Source organism: Equus quagga, chromosome 6 (assembly GCF_021613505.1).
Source record: "Equus quagga isolate Etosha38 chromosome 6, UCLA_HA_Equagga_1.0, whole genome shotgun sequence".
In the NCBI taxonomy this organism is placed as follows: Eukaryota; Metazoa; Chordata; class Mammalia; order Perissodactyla; family Equidae; genus Equus; species Equus quagga.
The window spans coordinates 133,544,384-133,554,835 of NC_060272.1; positions in this window are offsets into that span (position 1 = coordinate 133,544,384).

Genomic DNA, 10,452 nt, shown 5'->3' on the forward strand with positions numbered 1-10,452 from the left:
CAGGCGACACCCTCAACTTTCCTCGGGCTGGGGGTGCAGGCTGGGAGCCTCCGGCCCTGGGCTGCATTCCCCTTTGGCCCATAGGAAAATCCACTGTCCTTCCAGGACCACCTCTTCCAGGAAGGGGACGGGGGGCCGGCTCCACGTAGCTCATGTTCACGGCCGACAGCTCATGTCCGTCCTGCAGGTGCCTGTTTCCTTGGTTGGGTTTCATTTTGTTTTCACTAATATTGACTGAGCGCCTCTTGTGTACCAGACTCTAAACCAAGAGCATTTTCTCATTTAATCTTCCCACACCTGCCACACAGGCATAAGGACCCTTTTCTTACAGGTGGGGAAACTGAGGACTGGAGAGGACAAGAATTTTCCCCCATCCTCCAACTGTTTAGTTGAGATTCAAACCAAAGTCAGGACGGAAAGGGGAGAAGGAAACTGAAGAGACGGCGCTGCCCCGTAACAGGGCGTGGCCCCGGGGCCAGTGCTCAGCCCCCAGGGGGATGGTTGTGGGCGCACCCAAGGTGCAAGAATGCACATAGTAAAACAAAAAATAGCATCAAGAAATTTAAAGGAGACCTAAGTAAATGGAGGGATATACCATGTTTATGGATTGAAATTTTTAACATTGTAAAGATGTCAGTTCTCTAAAAATTGATCTATAAATTCAGTGTGATTCCAACAAAACTTCCAACATTTGCGTGTGTGTGAAACTCGACAAGCTGATTCTAAAACTCGTGGAAACGGAAGAGCCAGGCCCTCTTTCAGATGGAAGGACTTGTTCTGCTGGGCACCAAGATTTATTACCAAGGGCGGGAAGTGAGCCAGTGTGATGTTAGCACAAGGATTAAAAGAAAACACACCGGTGGAACAGACTGGAAAGCTCAGAATGACATCCCACAAATGTGAGCCTTGCCTTCCAGGAAGGTGGTTCTGCAGAGCGCTGGGGTGTTTCCATGAGTGACACAGAGACTGTAGGATGGCACGTGAGCCCCGTCTCTGCTCACATGGTTCCAGGGGACTGACAAGCAATATGAGACCCAAGCCATGGCGCTTTCAGAAGGTAACACAGGCCATGGCCAAGACCTCACATTGGCAAGGACTTCTTCAGCTGGACATACACTCACTAACCACCAAAGAAAACACTGAGAAATCGTGACTACATTGAAATTAAGAAGTTCTGCTCATCAAAAGAGACCATTAAGAAAGCAAAAACAGGCAACACCAGACAAGAGCGTTTGGAGATAGTGCTGGAGGGCCACGGTACTAAGAGGTCACAACCTCGGATGTCTGAGTGGGCTGCAGGGCGACAAGGACATGGTGACGGGCAGGGAGCACCGGAGGGGGGCCCGGAGGGGGTCTGGGAGGCAGGCCACGGGCAGTTTCCGCAACTGGAGGTGTTTAAATGGGGGTTTGGTTTAGATTTCTACGAATTAATGAAGCCGTGACTCGTCTGTGTTCTAGCTTTTCTGACTGTGCATCACATGTCACAATAGAAAGATGTGAGAATACAGATACAATACTTCACTATTTTTTAAATTCCGCTAGGATGGATAAAGTGGTTCGTTTTTTGAAAGAGGTAGTGATGATATGTGAGCTCTATTTTTAAAAGAAGAAAAGGCTCTTCATAGTCTATATAATTTTCCCTAAACATACGCCAGCCCCACCACAGAGAGCTCTGGAAAGAGAAGGCACTGTCACTTGTGTGATCCTCCAAGGCTTCCGGCTCAGGCGGTGCTGGGCACAGGGCAACTCTGACTGAGCACCCATCGCTAAACACCGCTTGCCCCAGTTATGTCCGTCTGCCTGGCCTCACGAGGACCGTGCAGAAATAGAGATCAGCTTAAGAAGTTAAGCGCGCTGCTCGTGCTGGCCGCCCCCTGCACCCTGCAAGGCTGCGGTGAGGTGCAGAAGCATCCTAAAGACAGCTCTCTGCAAGAAACAGCGACCAAGGGCCAGTCATCAGAGCACAGATTCTCTACCCTGCTGTCTGATTCTCCCAGTCAGGCGGCACATAGTCTGTGGGGGAGGAACAATGCGGAATGAAAAGTTCCGTTCCGCACTGGAGAAACCCCGTGTTTTCAAGGACACGGAGACCGAGCACAGGCAAGGCAGGCTCAGCAGATGCAGAGAGCTGGCTGTGAGCCGGGTGCGGCCAGGTCAGCGGGCAGGCGGGGCGCCCTGCATCTCTGCCTCGACACAAGCCTTCCAGGTCCTCCTTGGGACAGCCACATATCCTTGGAGGCAGCTCCAAGCTGGGGTAAAGGTCACAGAGCAAAGCACGCGAAGAAGCCCCTGAATGATTAACAAGGAGAAAAGCCTTGGCCAGGCCTCCATGTCCAAAGGACTTTGTGACTTGAGACTAGGGGGTCTCAAGCCTTGGTGACTTTCATGCTGTTTTCAACATCTCCAAAGCCCAAGGAAGTCAGCTCAAAGTCAAAACTCAAAACTGACTTGGCTCCGAGTTCAAATTATGTTTTTAGGTGTTGGGCAGGGGATGAGAAATATTTGATTTTTCTTTATGTTTGAGGGGAAATAAACTTTTGTGGGAGTTCCTAAGACCTGAGCTAGGACGCATTAAGTAGGGAGCAGTGGTTTGCGTTCCTCTTGCTACGTAAGGAATTGAAAACACAGTTCCTCTTGAAGCATAACCTGACGAAGACGGCACCTACGGCAGTTTAAGATGGGAGAAGCAGGCGCGGCTGGTTGAAAAGGCACACGGCAGCAAGCGCCCGGGAGGGGAGGGGAGCCTGCAGCCCCACACACCGCTGACGGGCTGCAAAACGGCACACACCCTCCAGAAAGCAGTTTGGCAGTTTCCTTAAAAAGTTAAGCATAACCTTTTCACATGATAAGATACTCCCCGGAGATAGAACGATGTTCATCCATGCAAAGATTTGTACATGAATGTTCACAGCAGCTTTACTCGTAAAAGCCAGAAGGTGGAAACAACCCCAAGGTCTGTCAACTGATGAATGAACAGATAAATAAAATCTGGTCTATCCGTACAACGGAATATTATTCCACCATCAAAGAGAACAAACCGCTGATACATGCTACAGCTCAGACGACCCGAAAACAACGTGATGCAGCATGAAAGACGCCAGGTGCAGAGGATGGCATGTTGTGCGATTGCCCGGATGGCAAATGCCCAGAAAAGGCAGACCCAGGGACCCAGAAAGCAGACCAGTGTTGCCGAGGGGTGTGGGCGGCCATGAGGATGGACTGCAATGGACATGAGGGAAGTTTTGGGGGTCATGGATATGTTCTAAAACCGGATTGTGGTGATGGCTGCACCACTCTATAAATTTACTGACATTTATTGAATCCTACACTTAAAATGGGTAAATTTTATTTTGTGTAAATTATGCCTCAATAATGCTTCTTAGAAAACGGAGCAGAGTAAACCAATGACTAAAGAATGGATCACTCAAATAATGGGAATACTGGCCAAGTTATTAAGGGAAAGAAATACACTTAAATTCTGACTTGAATTTCACGCCCCAAAATAAACCTAGTTTTATATTAGCCAAACCATAAAAACTATTAGATGAGAAAAGCTGTTAATAGGTAACTAATTTCAGTGCGGGCAAAGACTCTCTAAGTACAAAAGCAATGGAAAAATCCATGAAGGAAAAGATGCACTGTATTTGACTGTGGAAAAGGTTCACAATATGTAGACAAAAATATATCAAATAAAGTCAGAAGACAAAGGACAAACAAAAAAACGTATTTTTGCTGCAAATATGGCAGGGTTCATATCCCTAAGTTTCGATACAGGAATCAGTAAGAAAGGCTCACAATGACCATTGGGAGAAGAGATTGCCCGAGCGCCCACGCTTCCTTGGCCTGGCGCTGCTGTCCTGCCATGTCCTCCTTGACTTGTTTGTCCACGCAATTCCCGTACAAACATTTGTTCAAAACCAGCCTCACGAGAGTGCAAAGATCCTAGTCACTCCGGACTGACCACACCAGACGCTGGGGGTGGGAATCACGGGGCGGCCTGGGTCACCGAGCTCAGCGCCGGCTGGCCATGATGCCTGTGCTCTCCCTGACACCCCCCAGCCCGGGGAACTCGGGGCTCTGTCCCACTGACACACTGGAAGCACGTGTGACGAAGAGGCACCTCCCTGTGGGGGCAGGGTTTCAGGCGGCTATGGGTGTCTCACTTCAGCTTGAATTTTTCATATTCCGTCTAAGGAAAGCGAGAGAGGAGGAAAGGAGAGTCAGTGTGCTGGGCATTCACCCAGGATGACACATCTGGGTAGAGAAGCTGGTTGGGGATGCGTGGCTGACAAGGAGGGCGGGAAGCCTGAGAAAGCTGTGAGGCTGGCACGAATGGAAGGTCTGCAGCACGCTCACAGACGCACAAGGAAGCCCGCTTGGCATCTCTGTCTCCGGATCCACTTGAATCCGCCTCTCCACTGTCATTCCACAGGCTGGAATTAATTCAACCTCCCTCCCCTCCACTCAGGGTGTGTCGAGGTCCCGGGGACTGTCAGGCCACAGATGGACGCCCCTTCCCACACCCAGCCCGGCCCTTTGGTCCTCGAGCATGGAGGCCACGTCTGCCTGGGCACTGAGCCATTCCCCTGGGAGGCCTGGTCACTCTGCAGGCTCTGTCAGGACGTGGGCACGGTCTCCACTAAATCATGGCCCCCAAACCCTCAGCGCAAGGTCTCCTTTCCTGGGAGCTCCCTCTCCCCATCAGTCCACCCAGCACCGCCTCTTCAATGAACAGGATTTAACACTCACACACCACACACCCTCGCATACACCACACACACCAAACCACACACACCACACACATGCACACACACACCCTCATACATCACACATACCATGCACGCACACACACACACGTACTAACCACTGCTTGGACAGCACCTGGTTTCCCCCTTGCAAAAGAGGACAGGGCCACGTGCGGACGTGCTGCTTTGCTGAGGACGGGGCAGGGAGCTGGGGAGGGAGGAAGACAAAGCACCATCCGGTGTACGCTCCAAGCCCTGGCCCGCCTGCTCTCCGCGGCCCATTTCAGTCACAGGGCCCATCTCCCAAAGCGGGAGAGGAAGCAGCTGTGGCGTTTGGTTACTCCATCCTGCACTTTGCTGTGAAAGGAAAGAAATGTCGTGGGGGCTGGCGGAGAACCAAGGGTTTGGCGGGAAATCTCCATTCGAGCACCAGGACTCCATGTCCGAGAGGCTCCGTGCCGGGGAGAAGTGTCAGCTGCTCTTGTCCTCTGTGGAACATCCACTCTGCTTTCCCTCGCCGGTTACCCGTCCCCCATGGAGCAAGGTCTCACACGGGAGCGTGCGTCGGAACTCTAGGGGGCACACTAAGACACGTTTGCTGGGCCAACCACCCCACCACTTTCTGATCCAGCAGCTCTGGGGTGGCCCCTGAGAATCTGCATTTCTAAGGGTTCCCGGGTGAGGCTGCAGCTGCCGGGTCTGGAGAGCAGACTTTGAGAGCCCCGGCTCCAGTACACGCCACTCTCCCAGCCAGTAAATCAAAGACCTTCAAAGAAAACGCAGATGTCCCTAAGATTTGAAACATTGATTGCAAACCCAAACTGTCCTAAACACTTAAATAAAACCACGAGGCGACTGCGTCAGTGGCTCTTGAGTGTTTTAGATAAACAGTAGGTGAAACACTTCCACACACACTGGGATGATTACAAATGTAATCAGGACACGTAATGTAAACATTTACAGAAGTGCGATTCCGTGGGTCGTAGCTGGCTTTTTCATGATCTCTATTCCGGTTCTGATCCTATTCCTATTATTTCTACCCTCATTTCCTCCCAGGGATACAGTTTGACTCCCCTCACTGGAGAGAGGGGCTGCAGGCTCAGAGCCTGAAGCCAGCAGAAGGTGATTGTTGCCCAAACCTCAGTAACTCAGGACGAGGGACGCAGGCCTGGAGTCGTCCTCCCCGGGCGAGCCTCCCTGAGCCGTTGGCCGGCTGGACACGACCCCTCGTGCAGTTACGGTCAGTGTGCTAGAGCAGCAGCTATCCAAATTACAAACCCCCACCAACGGGACTGGAGGTGGATTTCTGTGACCTAGTCCTTGCTCCTGTACCTGCTGATTCGGAGCGTCTCGTGCAGCTGCGTGCTGGAGCCAGCTCGTACTGGGCACAAGAGCCAACGTTTGAGTTTTCAGGAATCCCGTAAGCTGGTTGTTAGACACAGCCATCACGAAAACTTGAATTACATAAACTTAGAATTTAATCCATTGTATTAAAACAAAGATAATAATTACTCAAAACTCATCGCTTCCTAATTATTTCACTGTTATCTATGCTCTTGAGGACGTTTACGTCTATTGCGTCTGTGTGATAGAAATGGTATGTAAGGAGTTACTCCCGCCTCCTCCCAGCTCCACCTCAATGACGTCGCGTTGGTAGCTCGAAATCAGCCACAGTGGGAATATTTATACCACAGAAATCCACATACTCCACAAGTCAGTTCTCCCCACCCAGGCAATTGAACATTCACCCGTTCAACACTGATCGTCACCACGGAAGAACGTGACAATAAGTCTGCTTTACAAAGTCATGTTCTAAGAGTCTTCTTTGCAGAGTACAGACAAGTATCTAGACATTTTTGCAAATACTTGCTCTGGGGGCACCAGTCTGATTCCCTGAAGCGTTTCTTCCTCCTTAACCGTAAAGACCCGTGAGGTCCAGAGACGCAGCTCCCATCCCGCTCCACCACCGAGCAGCCGGGAGCCGTGAGCACGGCCCTTCATGTTACAGCTCTCAATTCTCTCATCTGTAAAAGAAAGATGGTAACACCCATCTCACCGTGTGCTCGTCAAGTCCAAGTGCAAGAAGGAGCATGCAAACCATGAGATGCTGTTTAAAGTGATAATTGTCTGTTAAAATCTACCTTCTAACAAAGGTGAAAAGCAAAGGGCACGGGATTGGCCAGGAGCCGAGAAGGAGGGCTCCCAGTCCTCGGCGGGTTCCAGGCCAGCTGACCCCCCTGGATGGGCCCCCACCCCTCACAGCCCAGCTCGGAGCGTGTCCTCCCGAGAACCAGCCAGCTTCAGCGGGCGCACAGCTCTCATCTCCCAGCACTGTAGCACCGGCCGCCTCCTTCTCCACTGCCCGTTCCACGGCGTCTCCGATCCCGGCCCCCAGCCTTGCCTGTGTGCCGACACACCTGGAGGCAAGGAGGCACCACCGTCCTGTGAGAAGCCAGGAGAGGGTGTCTGTGCTTCTCCTGGCCTCAACTCAGCTTCAGGGATCACAGTGTTCTGGGACGTACCGGGGTGCACTGGTATGTTCTGGGGTGTACTGGGATGTTCTGGGACTTACTGGGATGTGCTGGGAGCTGGGCTGTGGGCACGGAGGGGCACTTGACTTCCCAGGGTGCAGCTCTTCCAGATCCCAACCTGAACTACAGGCCGTGCCACCCCACCCACCTTCGCCCACCCTGGACACGCCGACTCCGGGAGCCACACGGCCTGGTGGAAACACAGGGCCACTGCTGCATGCGGCTTCCTGGGTCCCCAGCTGCTTCCAGGTCTCCACCAGCTTGTGGGCCTTCTGCTCCTGAGCACAGCCTTTTGCATTTTGTCAGCTTTGCTAGTCGTCCTTGTAGGACAGATGACTAAGTCACTGTCCACCACTCTCAGAGGAGAAGCTGCCTTCTTTATGGAAAAAGTTTTCAGACCACACCAAGCGCACACAGCAGAAGCGAAAGTGGACCAAACTCACAGCTGCCTCCACCAAAACCCACTTCTACGGCTAAAGGCTGCTTGCAATTTGAGATACATGCTTTCGGAAGCTGTCGCACGTGTGCATACCTGTCATCAACTACACGTGCTGTTCTATAAGCTGATTTGTATCCCATAAGATCAAAGCATAGAGGTGTCTCCACATGAGCAACAAAGCCTGCTTTCAGCAGTGGCCCTTTCACAACTTATTTAACTAGTCCTCTAACCAGCCCCCTGTTGGTGGCAGTTAGTTACTCTGCCATTTTTTTGCTTTGTAAACAATGCGTGCTGTGTGTACATTATTGGCAAATGTGCTGGCATTTCCTATGAAAGTTATTCTAGAGATAAAATGACCAGATTGCCATGCACGTGCATTTTGAATATCAATAGATACTTGGCACCATCACGTTTGGCTCCTACGAGCTGCACCCGGGTCGTCGTCTCCAGCAGAGTATGAGCATTCCCAGGTCCCCACAGCTTCACCATCTCCGGCTATTAACAACATTTCAACTTCCGCTGATTCGATGGTTAAACCCGAGAGCACGTGGTCCTGGTCTGCTCTTCCTGGCCCTAGTGAGGCTGTGCATCTTTTATCACATGCTTATCGACCACTGGGATTTTTTTTTTCATTAATTGCTGCTCACATCCTCTGCCCTTTACTGATTGGCGTTTTAGCCTTTACTGATTTGTAAATGCTCTGCGTAGCTGATGGATGCCCATTTCCGTAAGGCAAAGCCAGTCTTACTCACTGGTCCATTAACTGGCTGACAAAAACTCTCAGCTGCCAAATCAATAGATACTTCCCTTTACTTTTTGCCCACCTAGAGAGCACAAATTTTATTTCTAGGATGTGCCAGCCAGGGAAGATGAAGCCTGATTGGTTGAGGCCATGGGACAGTGCCATCGCCCCACAAACCCTGAAAAGGTGCAGGGACTCAGACCCGTTTCTGGCCCATGAGATGGAATGTGTGCCTCCATGACAAAGGGGGCAGCCTCAAGGATGCTTTCACCATCCCCGTTTCCATCCAGGTGGGGTTTGATGCTGCAACACACAGGGAGACGTGACGTGTGGTTGAAGGTGATGGGCTGGAAGGGGCGGGGTCCCTGAAGTACCCTGAGCCCAGTGCCGGGCCTGGAACCACCTCCTTCGGGGCTTCCTCTGGCAGGAGTGAGTCAGCTCTTCACCATTCCTGCGGGCTCTCAGATGAGCTGAAGTGGAGGTTGCTGTCACATGTAGAAGGAAAGGGGAAGGATTTGGGGGCCTGGGGATCCGGGAGCTAGGGACAGGGGAAGGAGATAGAGACGGCCATGAGAAGCGCAGAAGGGAGAAACTGCGAGCTGGACGGGCACTTCCATGTAGAGAGCTGGTCGTGTGCAGCGTGGGCTGGACCCCCGTCCGCTCCTGGACGTCTGTGCAGAAAAGCTGAGGTGCTCACACGAGCGAGTGGCCCCAGCAGGCCCTGGGGATGGAGGACCCTGCCGTATGCACTGAGGTGCAGACATCTGTCCATGTACAATGGAGAACAGAACCCCTGGGGGACGCACAGTCCGGGGGAGGGAGAGGCAGAGTTCTCTGGCCCCGAGAGAAGTCCCTGCACCTCCTGCCCAGGTTCTTTCCTCCAGGACGTGCAGGGGAAGACACTGACTACACTGGGAAGGTGTCCTCTTTTGCTCGGACCATTTAGTAAATGCAATGGCCACAAAGAAAGCACACGGGTCTGGGAGCATGGTCAGGCTCAGCCTCGCTATTGGGGTCCTGAAGCTCACACCGCCAGGAACTGTGATCTCACTTAGGGTGGGCTGTGCTCATTTCTCTCCCTGTCACACATCAGCTGGGGACACACACCTCAGAGCAGGCCAGTCAGGTCCTCCATCCCATCTTGACTACATTGTTATTGTCATTGGTGTTGTTGTTGTTGGACACAGGTACACAGCTGCATCCACACGTTTTTACAGACTCTGGGGAAGCAGTGGCCATGAGTAGCTGTAATTTGGAAAAAGGAAACCAAATACAAGTCCGGGTATTTCTCCATATCGCCTCCTGACAACTTATACTGTACACGTATCTGTGAACTGCCTAAACCCTGCCTGGGAAGAGCCAGGTGTCCTCGCCTGGGTTCCTCGGAAAGCGGACCCCGAGATCCAGGCTTGGACGCATGCAGTTTGTTTAAGGGGTGACTCCAGGAAGCCCAGTGTGGGGAATGAGGCTGGGAAGGGGAATCAGCCACCAAAGGCACATTCGTGGGCAGGTCACCGTCGTGGGCGATGGGCTCAGTCCCACTGGGACCCTCTGAGAAGCTGCATGGAGAACACCCAGAACTGTCCTCCGTGAGGGATGTGGCAGGCTGGCCCCCGTTGCTAATGTCCCCGCACTTCCATGTCTCGCCTGCAGGGGACGACCCCCGGATGCTGGAAATGCTCTCATGCGAAGAAGAGAGCTGCAGGAGCTAGAGATGGATGCTGCCTCCCTGCTGCAGCTGCCGAGCCCAGGTGGATCACGGGGAGCCGGGATGAGGTACCAGCAGCATCAGGACCGGGTTACATAAAGAGAAACAAGGCGGCAAGGCAGTGATCCTTTGAAACAAGCTGCTCAAGATGTAAATCGCTGACCCGAGTCCTGTCTCCTTCCACAGTAGCGCGCTCCAGAGCCACCCGCTCACGCTGATCTACCATCTAGGAAGCAGGCAAGGCTTGCCTCCAGCAGAGTCTGCTGTAAAGCAGGGGGTCAGTCTTC